General features: G+C 35.2%; 1 protein-coding gene across 5 annotated transcripts in view; it reads right to left on the bottom strand.

Moving 5' to 3' along the window:
- LOC123867596 overlaps positions 1-21,402 on the bottom strand; it is a 249,170-nt gene that overhangs the window by 168,933 nt on the left and 58,835 nt on the right. Inside the window, exons 1-2 of one of the 5 annotated variants that reach the window (XM_045909697.1) lie at positions 15,151-15,356; positions 12,964-13,263 (exon numbers count right to left, since the gene is read on the bottom strand). The exons of 2 other annotated variants lie outside the window; for them this stretch is intronic. The gene's annotated coding sequence lies outside the window, so the exon portion shown is untranslated. Of the gene's footprint in view, positions 1-12,963; positions 13,264-15,150; positions 15,357-21,402 lie in introns of those variants that run through there. 2 more of the 5 variants (XM_045909698.1, XM_045909699.1) reach the window with 2 other exon arrangements.

Raw genomic sequence — 21,402 nt, 5'->3', positions numbered from 1 at the left:
AGTTTCAACTAAGCTAGGGCAGTCAGATATTTGAACTGAAAAGAAAAAAAAATGAATTGAAATGAAAAGCTTCAGGACTGACCCCTAGTACAGGTCAACACTCAACAGTCCAATTTGGGAGATACCACTACGTCACACTAATATTATAAAGGCGAAAGTTTGTGTGTGTGAGTGTGTGTGTGTGTGTGTGTGTGTGTGTGTGTGTGTGTGTGTGTGTGTGTGTGTGTGTGTGTGTGTGTGTGTGTGTGTGTGTGTTTGTTACTCCTTCACGCAAAAACCACTGGACGGATTTGGCTGAAATTCAGAATGGAAATAGATAATATCCTGGATTAGCACATAGGCTACTTTTTATCCCGGAAATTCAAAGAGTTCTCACGGAATTTCGAAAAACCTAAATCAACGCGGACGATGTCACGGGCGTCAGCCAGTTTAATAATAATATTACAAGTCTCTGACTGGTTTACATGATTGAACTTTTATCGTTATTTATAAACAAAGGCCAGTGTGTTACGAAATTTATATCTAAAGTGTTAATCTTCAGTTTAAAAAAAAATACACACGTTTTCATAAAAATATCCATTGTTATCGTTATTTCTGGCACATATTATAATTAAACTTAGTTTGTTTAATTCAGGTCCTGCATTAAATAATAAGTTATTATAATTAGCAAAAACTTAAAATGAAAACAAAGTAATTATTTAATATTTAACGTATTGTACGAGCGTCGCATGACCTTTACACCTGTACTATGAATCATAACGGTTGGTTCAAGTTCAACAAATAAATGGCTTGTTCAATAGAAACCTTCCTGTTTGTCCTTACTGGGACGAAAACGGGACAAAATCGGACGCAGCTCGTACTAACCCATTCGCAAATGTCAATCTTATTTTATTCGCAGTAAGGTTGCAAATAGCTTAATGTTAAAAGGCACTGATATAAGGTCCCATGTCGCTCGCTTCCGATGCTAGTCACGTATCGAATTATAGCAATCAAAAGATTATTCGACTCTCCGCTCGTACAGAAACCAAGGAACGCATCACTCAGCTTCTGTTTTAGATCGTTAATTGCAGAAAAATGAGTAGACGTAAAATAACGTATTAGTATTATTTGTTATGTAGTTATAAGGTATATATCCAGTTTAATTTTGTTTCGAATTTTCGTAATATTATGTTAAGTATAATTTCAATACCAAAATATAGCAAAGGAAAAAGCTGTAAGAAAACCTAGGTCATTAGGTCATCAGTTATTATTAAAATTACACTGTTTTCTTGTATTTTCCGTTTAACGACAACTCTTTATAACACAATAAAATTCCTGGTCCCTTCGATTTCGGTATACTATAGATCATACTGTAAAAATTAAAATTAAATTAAATTTCTGACAAAAGTTAAAACTGTAAACTATTATTTTTCAACCCTGCCAAATACCCTTATTTTTTGGTGATAACTCAATTTTTTTTTAAGAATATTAGCCAGGCTAATCATGACTAATACTCCCCTTTCCCCTCCAATTAAGCGTAAAGCTTGTTATACCTATTGTTATTGGTGTTATTTTGATTTTAACTAACGAGTCGCTACAAAATTTTAAAAGAAAAACAAAAAATATATACTTCAACAACAAAAAAAAATAGAATGCGGAAGTGATAGTGGTTAGCGATTAGGCAAGAGCCAAGACACACAAACTCGAGGAAGGAAAGTAGTAGTATTTTTGCAAGGCTCAAGAACTAAAGGCCTGGTCAAACATAAAGACGAGCGACAGTAAACTATTTAACGCAGCTTTCAGAAGTCGTGATATTGTACAACGCGTTCACAGTTCACACTACGGAGTGTGCGTACGGACCGCGCTGCTTCTGAAGTGTGCATACATAATACATGCTTCATAGTTTCTGCAATGTATTACAAATCGCATACGCATGACATTTTCTTGTTATATTCATGAAAGTTAGTTGGCTTAAGGTTAAAAAAATTAAAAAAAACGAGTTTCAGAATTATTGGAAATTATACCCTCTTATCGATTTTCAAAAACTCCACTTTAGTTAAGCTAGGGTAGATTCGTTAGTATTTTTTTTTTTGAACTTTTATAAATGCTTTTAAATCTTCTACTAAATCTACCACTCTGGTTCGTAATGCCATTGCCTACTACTGTAAAGAACCAGTAAGAAACTCGGTGGTTGCTCTCTTCAAATATTGAATCGTAGCGATTTGTGTCTACCCAAGTCTTTAAAGTAACGCGGAAGACAATGTAGCAAAACGATCATAAAATTTTTAGCACTACAAGATAACACTTGGAAAACTTGCAACGTAGTTCGTGTACACAAACATCCTGCAATCCATCACTTGCGACAAATTCGTAAATTATAAGGCCAGGAAGTCTGGAGAATGTTGAAAGAGTCAAGTATTTAAATTAATAATGACGATTACTTGATTAAATTGTTGACGCGACTGTTTTTAGCTACGAAAGAACAGAGGCGGTTGTAAGAGGTAACAACTTAAGTAAGTAATATGTAAAATTACTGGACTTAGATTAAATACATTACAAGGCACTACTATCGTTAATTATTTGACTAATATTGCGCTACATAAATTATTATCAGAGCGGTGCCTACCTACTCCACGGATCCGTGTGTTTTTTTCTTTCTTCCTGGGTTCAGAGTCTAGACGTAGGTACTTGGGATCCGCGAGCTATCATCATGTTCTATATTTTACAATGCGCTTCGGATACACAGGCAAGTTAGTGGCCACTGACCAGAAACACGGGTCCGTGTTACCAACTCTTACAAAAGTAAATACATATTACATATAGATTCAATATATTAACCGGGATCTCTTAATTCCAAGATGGACCCCCGAGGCGCGAGGTTATCTTCAATATAAAAAAAAATATTCGATGGGTTAAGAAGCGATTCTCACACATTTCATTCATTTTTCTAGTTTATCTCTTCGCTCATTTTATTGCAACGACTGCAGAATCATGTGATCTACCAGTACGGTTCATTTAATGTCTGTTTTGTTTACACACAGCATATAATCTCTCTTGATACTAGACTAGTGCGACTTTATGCCGAAGTGGTGATGACTTACTTTGTATTTCATTGTCATGGCTGTGACCGTAACCAATGTAATCTGCACCATAAAATTGTGACTAATAAAAATACACTGTATTTGCCGTATTTGCAAGACAAAATCGTGATTACTTGACTCAAGAATTTAACAGGGCTCTCTCCGTCACTCGCTTCATACAATCGTAGTTCCAATTTCATTTGAATAGTAAGCAACCAAAGTCCATGAAATTTTGCAGACATATTCTAGAAACTAATATCTGTATCTGTGGTGTTTTAGATTTTTCTAAAAATATGTAGTTTTAAAATTACAGGGGCTCAAAGATTTGTATGTAAATTTTTAAGACCGCGTAACTTTGAAACCGAATATTTTAACAGAAATCTGGAAAACCACAGATATAAATATTAGTTTCTAGAATATGTCTGCAAAATTTCATTGACTTTGGTTGCTTAATATTCAAATCAAATTGGAACTACGTTTGTATGAAGCGGGGGACGGAGAGACCCCTCTTAAAACCTGTAGAACACAAGGTAGGTATTTGACGACAACAATTTTTTGATGCAGCCTGAGGTCTTAAGCGGGAGATTCCGGGTTCGATTGCCGGCAGCGGCAATTTGGGAATTTATAATTTTGTAATTGTATCTGATAAATAAAATTTACAACTAAATCGTATAGTAAAACTTGAGTAGCGCTAAAATTATGGTAGTAGTTAAAAAGACAACTTAATTATAATTTATGGTTTTTTATTATAAAAATAATATAAAAAGGATAACATTTTTTAAATTAAAAGTGGCATTAATTTTAGTGGAATTTCTATAACAATGTCATTATTATCTTATAACATCAAAGGAAAATTAAAAACTTAATGGAAAAAATAATTACTGAAACCACAGTCCACAATAGATTAATTTAACCGATTGACACAAAATAAATGCTTTGACCGATATTAAACTTGATTTTATAGGTGGTGTTGTATCATTTAGTAACTATTGAGTGAACGATTAAATTGAAAGGATAAATAACAAGAATTGGATAACCTTTAAACACGAAAGGATGTAATAAATTGCTGAAGTACTTAATTATGATTTTACAATAAGTAAGTATCTTTAATAAGCGGTAAAGAGTAATTTTTTAACTTTAATTAATTAACACTCTATTGTCATAAGGAAATGAGTTAGGCTCTCTTTCTTTAAAAATGTAAATATCGGATGCAGTGGCAGAAAAATCTTAGTGTGACATAACAAAGGTACCTAAATATATTATGTACTAGAGGATGCCCGCGACTTTGTCCGCGTGGATTTAGGTTTTTTAAGACCCCGTGGGAACTGTTTGATTTTCCGGGATAAAAAGCCTATTTCAAGCTGCCTCGGAACCAAATTTCATACAAATCGGTTAAGCGGATAGGTTTTAGGGAATTCCGTGGGAATTCTTTGATTTTTCGGGTCCGTCCCCGGGATATAAGCTAACCCAACCAAACCAAATTTCGTCAGAATTGGTTAAACTGTTGGGGCGTGAAAAGGTAGCAGACAGACAGAGAGACAGACACACTTTCGCATTTATAATATTAGTATGGATAGGTACGAGAAAAATGTGTGATATAGTAGGGCGGCGCATTATCTGGGCGGACAAAATGCCTTTGTAGCATTCCTGCACGAAATACTGCTAGTATATTAATTGTTCCTAGCCATATACTTTATTTTCTACCTAACCTAGAATTTGCTCGCAAATGGGTGTGTATAAAATATTCCTCTTTTATGGGGTCAATTAATGAAATGGGGCAGGCTGTGACGTAAAGAATCAAGGCCGGCATGCTACGGGCGAGGGTGGTGCCATCACTTAGACTAGATTTGGGGTGCGAAAATAGGGCAGGCTGAATATAGCAAACTAGAGGATGCCCGCGACTTCGTCCGCGTGGATCTAGATTTTTATAGATCCCGTGGGAACTGTTTGATTTTCCGGGATAAAGTTGCCTATTTCGATTACAGGAACTCAACATACATCGGTACCATACCATACAAATCGGTTAAGTGGATGGGATTTTAGGAATTCCGTGGGAACTCTTTGATTTTCCGGGATAAAAAGTAGCCTATGTCAGTCCCCGGGATATAAGCTAGCCCTGTACCCGTCAGAATCGGTTACACTGTTGGGCCGTGAAAAGGTAGCAGACAGACAGACACACTTTCGCATTCATAATATTAATATGGATATAGAAGTTATAATGTCAGTTTTCTACTACAAAGTATTTACTTAGAATTTATGTATTCAACTAGCGATCCGCCCCGGCTTCACACGGGTAGCTTTGCAGAGATCCCTAATTTTTTTGAATATAAAATGTAGACCATGTCACTCAGGAATAATGTAGCTTTCTACTGGTTAAAGATTTTCAAAATCAGTTCTGTAATTCTAGAGTTTACCCCCCAACAAACAAACTTACGAATTTAACTTCTTTATTATGTTAGTACGTATAGATAAGTTTTTATTTTATGGAATTTGCGATTAGATTACGTATAACTTTATGAAGATACCAACAGTCAACAAAGTAAGTAGCTTATAAGTGAGACTTGCTTTGGCATGAACAATGTATGGCACGATAAAACGACTTTGCCGACAGAACAGTCACTTTTTTGATGTGACCAAACACTGGCCACAAAAAACTGCGATGAATTGCAAAATATTTAATAACATAGTGCTTATGTTGCTCAAAAATCTGCGACTACGACAGAAAATCATAACTTTATTCGGTCCCCTGTGGTCCCATACTTTATAACAGTTGTCATTGTACATATTAATAGTTAATTATTAGTTTCATTAACCCCTGACCCAAAAAGAGGGGTGTTATAACTTTGACGTGTGTATCTGTGTATCTGTCTGTGGCATCGTAGCTCCTAAACGAATGAACCGATTTTAATTTAGTATTTTTTGTTTGAAAGGTGGCTTGATCAAAAGTGTTCTAAGCTATAATCGAAGAAAATCGGTTCAGCCGTTTGAGAGGTATCAGCTCTTTTCTAGTTTTCCTATAGAGGTTTTTGGGTCGGGGGTTTTTTAAATTTTGAGTTATAATTACTCTTCTCTTATAAAATGCTAGTAAATTTGACGCAAGTAGTCTACTATTTGACATACCCATCGTCGATTGGATCAAACCGAGAGTTCCCTCACACTAGTTCACTCTGGTTTCGTGACAATAAGTAGGTAGTTGTTGGTAAGGAGGTATACTTAATAAAAATAAGGTTGTCGCGCCACCAGAGCCGTATTTCACAACGTTTACTCGAGAGAAAACTATTAATAACAATAATATTTTTTTATTACTATTTATTAATAAAGCGTTCCGTGTTTCTTGCAATAAGCGAAATAACGTTTCTCTATGAAATGAAAACTAATTTTATTTCTTCACATATTTTACTCTCTCACAAGTCTCAGAATAAAAACTTGCCCAGGTATTCATATATTATAAGTAATATTGCATTCAAAAGCATTTGTAAAAGTCTACTTGAATAAAAATCTATTCTATTCCTAGGTAGAAACATTTTTAGGATTTCATAGTGAAACAAGGGACCATTCGATTTAGCGAGCTAGATAGAGTATGACGTGACGTAGAAACTGCCATGCTCCTTCCAGGTTAGCCCGCTCTATCATAAACCTACTAAACCTACTAACATTCACCACCAAAAAAGATCGCAGTTAGAAGGCTAAATTATCATCGAATAAAATACAAGTGTAAATTAAAAATTTATAACACCCCCGACAAGTGAAGGTTACAGTAACTAGAAAAAAGCTGATAACTTTCAAACGGCTGAACCGATTTTCTTGGATGATAGCTAAAAACACTCTCGATCAAGTCACCTTTCAAACAAAAAAAACTAAATTAAAATCGGTTCGTTCGTTTAGGCGCTACGATGCCACAGACAGATACACAGATACACACGTCAAACTTATAACACCCCTCTTTTTGGGTCGGGTGTTAAAAATAGATAAAACAAAATGTATTTAGCTCTGTTCCATGAATAAAATGTAGAATAAAGTCACTAATGTGCAGGGATTTTCCTCTTTCGCTACAGATAAAAGGTTTTACTATAAACCGTAATAGAGTTCTCCAGCCTTGTACGAATTAAATTTTTACGTTCTTAATGGATAACGACGTGACCTTGTCAATAAGTCTGAGTGAAGATAATGCCGGATGAATTAATAGAATGCGTTCGCTATCTTTGTGTGTGTTTGTACCGAATTATTTTCAGATAATAGAGATTTTTGTTCTGATTTCAATATTACATATATTATATTGTAATCATAGGCGTGGGTTGCTTTTAAGAATCACCTTAATGATAAGACCGTTTTTGCAACCTAGCACAGTTGCTTTCCTCCTTGTTTTTATATTTAAATAATTACTGTGTTTTGTTGCAATAAAGCTTTATACTAGTACTACTACTATAAGCTTTCGTTGACATTTTAACGCCTTTTCGCTATTTTTGTACTTATAGAAAATAGCGCAAATTATTATTCGACCGGGAATTTCAATATTATGAAATTGCTATGCACTTTAGTCGATTGGAACCAGGAAACGTAGGCTGAACCTGCCCTAATCTAGTGCTAAAGCAAGGAATAGACAACGACCTTAAAATTCTTCATCATCACTCGTCAATTTATCAAATGACTTTATAATTGCATCTCGTCCAATATTCTTGTGGATATATCTGACACACACTTCTAAATATCCGGCAACTGAGCATATCGTGCTAATTATAGCAATTATGAAGTGATAACAAAAGTGATAATAGCTCAGTCTAAGTATATTTCCGATAGGCAGCAACCTCAATCTACTTGTTCTTTTACGTAGATTTTGACAGGCTACTAGTGTTTACTTGGCCTTCAGAACTCGTTTAACACTATGCAGTATGCACTGAGAAATTTCCACGTATAGTAAACAATATATCACCATAAAACATATTGTGGTGCAATATATTTATAGCCTCGATAGCTCAACGGTTGAGGAGCGGACTGAATTCCGAAAGGTCGGCGGTTCAAACCCCACCCGTTGCACTTTTGTCGTACCCACTCCTGGCACAAGCTTTACGCTTAATTGGAAGGGAAACGGGAGTATTAGTCATGATTAGCATGGCTAATATTCTTTAAAAAAAATATATATATGAGTTCAAAAGTTAGGCATAATACCCATATAAAAATGGGTTCCATACCATCGTACAATAAATAACATTTTTTTTTGTGATGTCAAGCACAAACACACGGTTTTCAGATTTCTCTTAACTTGTGCTATAAGACCACCAACCTACCCATGATTCTAGGTCAACGGTCCTATAGGTTTCGTGATAGACACGGCAGAAAGAGACAACAAAGTGATCCCATAAGGGTTCCTTTTTCGTTTTGAAGTACGGAACCCTAAAATTATGAACATTGTTCTTAGTTAATTGGAATACTAGCGGGCTAACCCCGGCTTTACTTGGGGCGTACTTATAGATTAGTACCTATAAAATGTCCAGTGCAAATTTTTATAAGCAGGTAAGGTAAGTATATAAATGTGTTAAGTACCTACTTGTATAAGTGAGTACTTGTCTCTTGTACGATATAAAAACTACGGCATACTAATGCAATATTTTTGTACTTTGGTAATAATAATATGTAGTTAGTTTGTTAATCCATATTAATATTATAAATGCGAAAGTGTATCTGTCTGTCAGCCTACTAGCTTTTCACAGCCCATCTGCTTAATCATTTTTGATGAAAGGTACAGGGCTTGCATCCTAGGGAAGTACCTGCAATCCCGGAAAATCAATGAGTTTCCACGAGAAAACCCGAAACTTACACAGACAAAGTCGCGGGCATCATTTAATAGTTAGTACATAATTATGCTGTTCGTGAGCACATTAATGTACTCATGTCATAAAAAATTAAGTCAGGTTTTATCTTAGAGTCTTCTTTCAGCCACATTGATGACAGGAAAATAACCAACGTGACGCAGTATTGTTTATTTTGTGAATAAAATAATGTCTTTCAATACGAGCGAATATCATATACTGCACATCATTTATCACATCTAAGTAAATATTGTTATTTTAAATCATTAGAGCAATTTATCCTCCTTAATTTATTTTGTGTACCTAGATTATCCTCAAGTCACGAGTAGGTAATGTATCACCATCACTATCGTAGACCCATATGATTCCACAGTTTAGCACCATCAACGTATAAAATGTGACGCACGAATCGCATTGCAATGCATGCTGGGTATAAGCTACTTATCTAAATATATTTAAAAAACAGGAAAAGGTGACTGACTAACTGACTGAACGATCTAACATCGCACAGTTCAAACTACTAACTGGATCGGACTGAAATTTGGCATGCAGATAGTCGCGGGCAAAAGCTAACGTAAGTAAGTATAAGTAGCTAAGGCACGTTCCCTAAAAATAGGAGCTTTGTAAAGCACGATATACATACACAATGCGTACAACGCAAAAGTAAATAGGGTACTTCGTTACGCACAAACGCACTGCGTAAAACTTGCAGCAATTCTTTTTTTTACGAGTGTTTACACAGTACAAGTAACTTTCCAGAGCTGACTTCAGCAAGTTTTGTTGCTAGTGTACATTTGGTTTTACGCCGCCTTTACGCATTTTATAGCACCAAGGAACCATAGCTTTAATCCTGAAACGCACACAAAGTGCGTCACGAACTACAACGACGTCTATTTTCTTATCAAAACTACTAAAAACAATAATCATGTTCACCGAATTTAGAACCTTTTTTTTTTCTTCTTCGGGGGAGGAAAAAATCCCTACGGACTTCTGCCTGCTGGCAGGGTGTGTCCGACTTGCACGGACTAAAATAACCTCCCCATGTCTGCCAAGGTGAGCACGGAACTGCGTCGCATTACATCATGCTGACCTCCTAGATCTCTATCCTCTTCTTTTCTTCTTTTTCTTTCTCTTCCCTTCGCATCATGGTAGCTCTCAGCATTTGGCTATATCTTAGCCAGGCGTCTTCGCTCGACAGCATGCGCGCCATAAGATTTTGGGCATTCACGTCCTCCGCGTCTGTCGAAGCGCTTTTGCCCTTAGGTCGGCACTACCTGGGCATTCGAAGATTGCGTGTCTCGGGCTGTCTTTCTCTCCGCAAAAGTAGCAGCCTTCGCTTGGTGCTTTCCCGATTGCGAAGAGATAGGTGTTGAACACCCCGTGACCGCTGAGCGCTTGTGTCAGCCAGCGATCTACTTCCCCATGCTTCCTAGTGTGCCATTTTTCCAGGTCGGTGATGAGTTCTCTGGTCCAGCTCCCTTTTCCTGCTCCCGACCATTCGTTTGCCCACTCCTTCAAGGTGTCCTCTCGCACTTCTAAAAGTGTTTGCTCCTTGCTATCGAACAGCTTAGCGCGTTCGCTTACCAGTTTCGCTATAGGGATAAGCCCAGCTATCACCAGCACGGCTTCAGTGGAGACTGTTCGATATGCTCCACAAATACCTATAGCTAGTCGTCTTTGGACTCCTTCCAATTTCTTCTTATACAGTTCCACCTTCCAGTTAGAACCTTTTTGAAGTCAGACAAAAATGCATAATATCATGGCATGACTGACAAAAAAAAAAAGATTCCGACGAATTAAGAACCTCCTCCTTTTTTGGAAGTCGGTTAAAAAGGAAGGATAACGTTTTCATCACAGAGACGAGACAGTACCCTTCCGTTTTGATTGTAAAACTGTTGACTTTCATACACTCGTCTCAAGAGGCTCTCCATTGATAAACGGAATCCTTGGCATCCGTATGTGAAGTGCGAAATGCCGCTAAGGTTAAAACAACTCGATTATTTATTTAAAATGATAAATATGTTTTATTGATTGATTTATTTTATCTGTGAGCAAAATTAGAATTTCAAATTATTTATTATATAAAGTATAAAATCTCATTGTGATCCTCATTATCGAGAATCGTGTCCCCTTTCCATTAATTAATATAATATACCTAGTGGTGGTAATCTTGGAACGTCTTTGTTAGTTGAACGTGTTAAAAGCTCCTGAATCCCTTTTGCATATGGCATATTATTGTTAATTGAATACTTGAAAAGAGCAACCGCCGAGTTTCTTGCTGGTTCTTCTCGGTAGGAACGGCATTCCAAACCAGTGGTAGATTATTTTGACGATTCGAAAGCGCTTGTAAAAGTTTAATTGAATAAAAATAATTTGAATTTGAATTTGCAAAACGAATGGTTTTAATTTTGTATTTAATTTGTACTTGTAAAATAACTATACCAAGTGTATCATATTAAAGGGCTTTACTTGTACATTCTAAGACAGATTTTTATTTATTTTTAGGCATAATAGTTATTGATTTATCGTGCAAAATGTCGAAAAAAAACCCGAGTACGGAACCCTCGGTACGCGAGTCTGAGTCGCACTAAACCGGTTTTTATAACGATAATGTATTTAATGGTATTTATGAGATTATTTTAGCCAACTTCTATTATTTAATATCTATTTTAGTCTACCTTTGTAACTTCTAAACTATTTATAAAGATAAAGATAAATGAGTGTCGTGAGATCTTATATGACAAATTTTCTTTCGCATAACTTTAATGGTATTAATTATTGCCTTTTATGGTAAATAATTTAAAGCTCTAGGATGAGTTTTCCGCCAAGCAACTGTTCTTCTAACAACAGTAGAAAATAAATAGAATATTTGACATAACATTTAGTGCCATACAAACTGCATACTCGTTTTATTATCAAGTAATTAGCAGTAATTACACTATTATCAGACTACACAGTACTGTATTAGCGCAGACATAGTCTTAGTATAATATCTTTATTGTTTTAAATACGTGCACTAATAGTAAATATGACACAGGTACATAATTTAACAGTTCCTTTAAGTGAAACTTTTCATCTATCATAAATTATTATTATTATTGAAATTCAAATATATTATTGTGGGTGCTAAATAGGAAAACCAAGGATAATTTTTAGGAAGTGTTTAGATGGCCAAAGGAGTCGTTCGATAGTAAAAATATCCAGCCACAAGTGTTTTATTATCCTTATTTATTCCTTAACGCAAACAATTAAGGTTAAATTTTTAAGTGTCAAGTATGCTTTTGGTAGCCTAACCTCCTAACTTAGTAGGACGAAAACTAATGTCCCCGGCTAAATATTCCATGCCGTTTTGTCTGTCCTTCCCCTATTATTGAGGGTTTTGTAAAGCACAATCCGGAAAGCCAGAAGCTTGCGAAACTTCGCGCTTTAATACATGTATATTCACATGTATTATATATATTTTTGTATTAAGGAACTAATATCCAGCCACAGGTTTTTTATTAACTTTTAAAGTATAGTAAGTTGGGTAAAGAAAGAGTGGGTTTTTTTTTTAATTTTTTTTTTAAATATTAAGTACATTTTTTTAGCTCGCCAAACTGGTGGGTCAGTTTGTTGGGTGACCTGCCGAGTGCCACGCGCAAAATGGAGTGAACTGTGGAACCGACGGGAGCGTTTTTCTTGATAACAATTCAAACATACACACGCTTGTGATGTAAAATCTCATACTAACCCTACTGGAGAGTTCAAGAGTACCTACTAGAAATTCAAAACGATCTCAGTGCACGCGATGAAATCTATCTGAGTGGATGCAATCCTCGCGATAAAAATAAATCACTTGGTACACAATCATGTTATAAATGCGAAAGTGTGTTTGTTTGCTAGTTTGTCTTTCAATCACGTGATTTTTGCATAAGCTGGAGGTTGTCATAGGCCACTTTTTATACCGGAAAATCGGAGTTGCCACGACATATTTCAAAATCTAAATCCTAAATCAGAGAAGTTCAGAGTCACGGGCATCAAATAGGTACTAGATTAAAAAAAAAACGGTTTTTAGTGCGAAAATCGTAAAAATAAATTGTAATACAATAAACACTTACTGCCTTCAACCGGAATAACATCTGTTGTCAGCTGGACGACAACTGACGCCTCATACGTCTCGGCCTCCAGTTTTCCTTACTCCTCAGAAAAGGAAGTACGCGACGAACACTCGCGCACTATCATCACCACAATCCACAATCACTGTTTACAAATGGTCGAAGTTCGTTTTGCACTTTTTTGGTTACCGTCGAACAAAGCAGTTTTTGCAGCGAGCCTTAATTTTCCTCTTCCGATACGTTAATCGTTTTTGGCAAACATCCGTTCTATATTAAATAATAATACTATCTCGATTTTGGATTCTGTTTGACAAAAAATCAAATCAAAATTATCACACGTACCTAATATTAGTGACTAAGAACTTGTATTACTTAAAAATAAAGCATTAAAGGATTACGAAATTCATTAACAAACAAACAACAGTAAACATTAAGTGTTATTTAAAATATCTTACGAAAGGTTAACTAATTACTAGTATTCCGAATTCCTATTGTTTTTTTTGCTATAAAAACCTATCCTATTTGTTGACCCGGAGTCTTAACCATAATGCCAAGTTGGGTTTAAATCAGTTTAATAGTTTCAGCGTGACACATATAAGTTTAGATTAAACACAAGCTCGATTCGCATCACTGCTAATAATGTGACAAAATCCTTAAACTTTAATATATACCTACCTATAGGTATCGTGTTACATAATATCCAAATTATCACTTGGTTGCCTACTATCATATAATCAGTCACGATTATTATCTCGAGAGCATCTATCTTCTGGCGGTTATCTTATGTTTGACATTAAGATCTACGAGGAATATAACAAAAAACTCATTTGAATTGCTTGGAATGAACGATATAAAGTTTTTACAATGTAAATGTACAAGTGTAAATTAAAAATTTATAACACCCCCGACGATCCAAAGTATCTGAGTTTTCCAAAACATCATTTTCAAATAAATAATTATGTATTTAGGCAACGTCCATCTTGACAGCTTGACATTTGTCTATTGACATAATATTATGAACCTAACGGTTATCTAACCTCCTTTTCTACAAGAAAACTAGAAAAGAGCTGATAACTCTTAAACGGCTGAACCAATTTTTTTAGATTATAGCTAAGAACACTCTCGATCAAGCCACCTTTCAAACAAAAAAAACTAAATTAAAATCGGTTCATTCGTTTAGGCGCTACGATGCCACAGACAGATACACAGATACACAGATACACAGATACACAGACACACAGATACACAGATACACAGACACACAGATACACAGATACACACGTCAAACTTATAACACCCCTCTTTTTGGGTCGGGGGTTAAAAAATAGCTAGAATTAACTGATGTTTTCTAGTAGGTAAGTACCTATCTAATAAGATCGTTTCATGAGAAGCGGATTTGATGATCCTTTGTCCATTTCAGTCGCATGACTGGATGTCACATGATAGAGATAACGTAAAGTACCTAATTGGTCAATCATATTAATATTAGAACTACAGAGCAGTGATTTAATCCATTTATCTCTTTACAGTTATTTAATACTAATTTTTAATAGGCAGTCGTTAAACCTTATGGTTAATTTTAAGATTTTTATTATAATAAATGTTTAGTATATAAAGAATAATTGACTTATAACGATAATAGCTCTATATATCGTGTAAAATATAATTTAACGGCTTATTACGCTCAAGTTCACATCACCAATAACTAATGCAGCGAGCCGCGAACGCATCGACGCACGTGACCGGCAGAAAATCATTGCCAACCTCTCCTTGAAAGGGACAGAAAAAATATCAACTTCGTAACCTCCTCAGTACACTGATACAAATATAATATATAAAGTACCTATATCACGCAATATAGATACTTTATAACCGGAGCAAGGGTAAGTATGTACTGGATACATTCCGTTTCAAACAGATATTAGTTCCACATACTCAAACCGCGTCAGTATTTCACACGACAGTTTGAATCGTTATTTCCGCTAATCCTTACGAGTTAGTACTGAGTACCTTAGATACTTGCGACTCACTAGCAACTTCATTCACATCTCCATAACAATTACCCTAAAACAATATCCTGCAAATAACAAGGTAACCGCATAATTACTTAAGATGAATAGTCAACCATGAAAACGATTTACTAGAGCCACTGGCACTGAAAATTTAGTTACAAAAAGTATTGAGACTCACGACAAAATTGGCAAAGATTTTCACGGGAACGCAATGTCAAGATCATCCACAGACCGAGTGCGATAAGGGTATTATAATCACTTTCTTCCCCATACAGTTGGCTTTACTTCTCATTTTAGTACTATCTAAAAAAACCTCCTAAACTTTACGACTACCGATAAATTAGTACCTGAACAGGTACAGGCGCGCGTGCGGCAAGCGCGGTGTTCGTCACACGAATGCCGCCTTGCGTCTCTTGCATTGTTTACATCGCTAATTACATTTTCGTTTCGATCGAGTTTGAAGGCTCTACGGCGGAAAATCTGGCCGGTGTCCAGTGCAAGTCACGATACAAAAAGTTATTGACAGCTGATAACGGCCAATATAATGCGATCAACGCTGCTTGCATGCTGCGCTATGCAAGCAGTTATTTACTAGCTATAAATAACTTTAGAACTGACCAAAAGATTAGCTACTTAAAATCTTGCATAGAGGATTAAAAATGCGGCTCAGAATGTGTAGAAAAGTCATATCCTCATATGTCAATAATCATATCCTGATGATTATTCCGATCATTTGAAAAATCATGAACAAATTTTTAATCAATGGGCATGAAAGTGTATTTTTAACAGCCACTACTAGATAGCTACTGTAACCCGCATTCGATTGGATTTATGTATATTTTATCATTTTCATATCATAGGATTCCTGTAATAAATGATGAAGTATGGTCTGCCAGTCAAACAAAAACTCAAATTACAGTTTATAATAAAAAGCCAAGAAACCAATTACGCCTTGTCAAAATTAGGGTCATGATTAAAAAGCCCATAAACGCATCATTCAAGTTTATTATCGTTTGTAAACAAAAACTCCTGTTATGAGAAACTAGCCCCTAACTACAAAGGAAACAATTTTTTTTCATTTAACTGTATCTACTACGATGCACTTTAGCTAGGCTTAAAAGCTTCTTTACGCCCTTGATCAGCTTTTTCCAATTAGCTTTTTTATGTGATCATGGAACTGGATTTTCTTGGGTATTTTGACACCAATGATCATTAGAATCCTGTTGGATGAGTTAGGGATTTTCTGAAACAGAATATAATATGTTAGGAAAGAAAAACAGTAAGCGCTACACCTAGTTAGCCACGCTGGTGTCTTAGTGAGACTAAACTTTCCATTGATATTAGATTTTCATATTCAATTTTTTTGATCAGAACTAATCGAACCCGTAAAACCCATCGGTAAATCTTGTGTGATTTTCTAGGGAAAAGTTTGAAGATATCATTTTTTCCTTATGGTAGAGTTTGGTCATACTCAAGTATATTTGCATATTGTGCAACAATAATAATATTATGCACCTTGATTCGAACCTATACGCTTAAAAAGCACTTCCTATAATATTATTTCATATTGCTCGCACAATTTTTTATATTGGTACCTACTTAGGCTAAAACAGCCTTATACTATCAAAGAGAATAGAGCATCTCTATGATTCATCTTAATAATATTATAATTATAAGATAATTATAATAATATGAGAAGATACAACTTAACAACCGCATGAAAAACTAGAATTACCTATTCTTTTACATATTTCTGTTCTATTCAATTTTACAAAAGCCATCATGACGAATAATATTCTGTAATCAATTAAATTAAAGCTATTATCCACTCTTCCTAATACCCATATTATTAAATTCAATAGTGTGTCTGTTTATCACCATTTCACGACCCATAATCCGATTTTAATATTTGATATTTAAAGATGGTCCCCGGACACGGACATATCTAGGCTACTTTTTAACCCGAAAATTCAAATAATTTCCATGTGATTTTCCACAATCTAAATCTACGCGAAGAAGTCGTGGGCACTAGTATTTTATAAAAAGTGTAAAAACAAACCAGTTACAAATGATAACAGTTCCAACGTGCTTAAAAACACAACAAGTGCAAATCATAAAATCTGTTTTTCTGTATTTTAACTATTAGATATACATATTACATTTATTTAAATGATCATATTAGGTATTTACTCTTATAATGTATTGAAGCTAAAGCAACCACCAAGACAAATTACATGAACCTACTTAACCCGGCTTCGTTTCAAGTGGAACTAAAAATCATTTCTTAGTGGGGTCTATACGTTGATGGTCAGTCAGAGAGTTTTTCCTACTATGTAATATATCATCATAGTCAACCCATAAACTTCCGTTGTAGGTCAAGGATCTCTTGAAAGGACTTCCACACGCCTGGGCCTCGTTTAATTTCATCTGTCCACCAGCCACCTAGTGGAGGTCTGCCATCGATGCGTTTCCAGTGCGAGGTCGCTATCTTAGCATCTTGAGATTCCAACGTCTGTCGGCATTTCAAAGTATTATAATTATGTAATCGGTATTATAATAATCGACCTACAATGAACACTCTTGAAAATTAGCTTATCACCATTTAGTATGCGTTAAAAACCCATCAAATAAGCATTTATTAAAACTACTCGTACCTTTAGTCGTGAATCGTGATAGCGTACTTACTTAATGCATTGATATTAGGTAAGCAGTGATGATAAAAAAAACCCATCTGAGTTGTGGGCTCTTCTCAGACTTGGGCGCGTTTGGGACCCGTGTAGCTTTAGTATTAAGTTTACGTAATTAATTATCACCACTATAACATCTTTTAAATCTAACAAATCCAACAAACAAAAGGTGTACAATAGTACCTACTTTGAACAAATGTTTTTGACTTTGTCTTTGACTTTGTTAACTTATATAAGTTGTGTGCCTCTAATTAACCTTTATACAAACACAAAACAAGACGATCCTATTACTAAGCGAAGTACATAATTAAATTTTCATCAGATCATTGTAAATCAGAAGGGATATACTTATTCCTGAAATAGTGAATCACAGAACAGCAACACTCATCGGCTTCAAAAAGGACAAAATAGAATCAACGCGCAATGGATTCAAACAAAAAAGGCGCAGACTTATTTATATCGTACAACAAAGGACTCAGAGTCAAGAAACTAATTGCTATTAATAATCTTAATTACTGTGGTGTACGGTAAAATTCGTATGAATTTATGATCACACATTATTAAAGTGAAAAACCGGTATTAATTATTATTATCCTACCTATCTAGTCCTAAAATAAGTCCATACAAGTGTAAATTAAAAATTTATAACACCCCCGACAAGTGAAGGTTACAGTAACTAGAAAAAAGCTGATAACTTTCAAACGGCTGAACCGATTTTCTTGGATTATAGCTAAGAACGCTCTCGACCAAGCCACCTTTCAACCAAAAAAAACTAAATTAAAATCGGTTCAATAGTTTAAGAGCTACGATGCCTCATGCCACAGACAGTTACACAGATACACACGTCAAACTTATAACAACCCTCTTTTTGGGTCGGGGGTTAAAAATACAACAGAGCCGTGATTGATTAATAGTTATAGCATATAGTACAGGGGGTCAGTTGCTTATGACCTTCATAATAACGTATCTCAGTAATTACTAATGAAGTAAGTTAATTTAAAAACTGCATGAAGTTTTAAATGACAGTCACAACTCACACACAGCAAGCAATACGTACTTATTCTTTGTCGAATTTTACAAATAAGGCACTTTACTTAACATAAAATCAAAGAATCGGAATCTCAAAATGAAGTCATCATTCCTCAGTTTTTCAATTTGTTTTACAAAAGATGATTGACAAATGAAGTTACAATAATAAGGAATTGCTTGACACTTCAAAATTCTTTTGGAATATTTGTGTGATAATTCGTTTAAAACATCGCTACAAGCACAGGTAGACTCTACAACAATGGCTACAAATTGACAATACCATAAGTTTGCAATGAAGTCTACTAAGTTATTAAGTTTGCAATTAAGTCTTACTATGTGATCTCCCTCATAAGTATCCTTCAGCGTATTTTTATTGGTCCAAAGTCCATCCAAACCATAGAACCGATAGAACAAACAGATTATTGAGAGATAACCACGTCGCTTTAGGAATACTTAAAAGTACCCCCCCAGACTCTGTGTGCCCATTAAGAGGGGTCTCTCCGTCACTCGCTTCATACAAACGTAGTTCCAATTTCATTTGAATATTAAGCAACCAAAGTCCATGAAATTTTGCAGACATATTCTAGAAACTAATATCTGTCTGTGGTTTTCCAGATTTCTGTTAAAATATTCGGTTTCCAAGTTACGCGGTCTTAAAAATTTACATACAAATCTTTGAGCCCCTGTAATTTTAAAACTACATATTTTTAGAAAAATCTAAAACACCACAGACACAGATATTAGTTTCTAGAATATGTCTGTAAAATTTCATGGACTTTGGTTGCTTAATATTCAAATGAAATTGGAACTACGATTGTATGAAGCGAGTGACGGAGAGAGCCCTGTTAAGTCCAGGAACACGTGCGTGGCCTGACGGCCCTAACCGACATACAAATGATAATTGTGAATGCGAGTGTCTAGTGCTGTAAGTTAGTAAGTAAGTACATAAAATAAAACAAAAGAACTAGTTACTATTGATTGTATGAGGATAAAGTAAATAAATATTGTTATGTCCCTATTTACAATGAAACTGTCAATAGCACTATGAATTTAATCGGTGAGTCCCCTTTAAGACAATACAGGCTTTATCAAAGAAGTGTTTTCTTATCACGTTTCAAGACTCATCTTGCTTTTCTCCTCTAACTGATATCTACATTTTTTTGGCGAGACCTACCTTAGAAATCAAAATGGAATTAAATAGAATAAATAGCATTAAATGGAATTTAATAGCTTGGAATATCAAAACTATGTGGAATGATAAACATCAATACCTCAGCAATCATACGTAGGTAAGTTGTTGTAATTTTTAAGGCGTTAATTTATATTATATTTTTATCACACAATGTAAAGCGTGACCAGAATCAATCAATCGCAAATTGGCAATTCAGTACGTAGCAATCACGTCATACAATATATGTAGAAAAAATCGTGATATACTACTTAGAAGTTCGTGTCTTTAAACTTGAGTGGCTTGGAGGTGATAGAGCTTGGAGGTGATTCAAGAGCAGTACTAAGCGATAAACGTAGCGTAGAGTCACACGAGTAGATATAATATCTACTCGTGTGGTGGAGTGATCTAATTAATCATGATCTAGTTACCTGCCGTTCGATACCGCGCACGCGCAAGGAAAACACCCGGAAGAAAGAAAACATCGCAAGAAAACTTGCATGGCTGAGAGTTTTCCAAAATGTTCTCAAAGGTGTGTGAAGTTTACTAATCCGCACTTGACCTGCGTAGATGATTATGACATTTAGAGAGTAGACCCGTGCTCAGTAGTGGACTGGCGAAGGACTGAGACTTGAGATGTTATAATCTAACGTTGACATGATGATGATGGTGATGATAACATTAAATAACTCCATTTTAATGTTAGGTTAACAATTAGGTATATCAAAATGTGTATTTTAAAATCTACCCGTCACCTAAATCACAAACATAATAAAATTATAACTTCGCAGAGGTATAATTTATAACTCAATAAAACATTTACACTACTTAGTACTTACGTAAGTAAATTCATGGCAATGTGGATGTGTATGTACCTGTAACAATAAATCAAGGATTATTCTAAGCAATAAGATACAATTTTCCTTGTGGAAACTTATTATAAAGGACCACTACAATTCGAAGAAATAGTAATTAATCTGCTTTATACTATAGTTTAATCTATTCAACTGGGTTGATCTAAGAGAAGGTTAACAGTTAGGTACATAGTAAGCAAGCACCATGTAACTAGATATTATATTATATACATAAGTATAAATATATAATTATTTCTCTAGTAAAAAACGCGCTATAATCCATACTCTATATATATAATCACTGTGGTATCCATATTTTAAAAACGAAAGTGTGTTTATTTGTTTTGCCAACTCAGGTGGTCTGCTTTCAACAAACTATCCGAAGAAGATCCCCATCTATCTCAAGCGGTGTATGTTCGAACAATGTACGCTGCCAGTCATAACCTACGGTTCGGAAATATGGAAACCGACAAAACAAATAATATCAACAGCAAATGGCACAACGAGCAAAGGGACGGGTCATGCTGGGTATATCACTCATTGACCGTGTGCCAAACGCCAGAATCCCGAAAAGAACGGGATTAACTGATATTGTTTTGAAAGTGTCCAAGTCGAAATTGAGATGGGCAGGGCATGTCTTTAGGACCACAGATGACCGAAGGACTTGTTTGCTACTGGAATGAAGGTCAAGG

The sequence above is a fragment of the Maniola jurtina genome, chromosome 8 (genome assembly GCF_905333055.1).
Source record: "Maniola jurtina chromosome 8, ilManJurt1.1, whole genome shotgun sequence".
NCBI classification, from domain to species: domain Eukaryota; kingdom Metazoa; phylum Arthropoda; class Insecta; order Lepidoptera; family Nymphalidae; genus Maniola; species Maniola jurtina.
The sequence above is the reverse complement of the archived record's forward strand: the minus strand, read 5'-3'. Positions and strand labels throughout refer to the sequence as shown.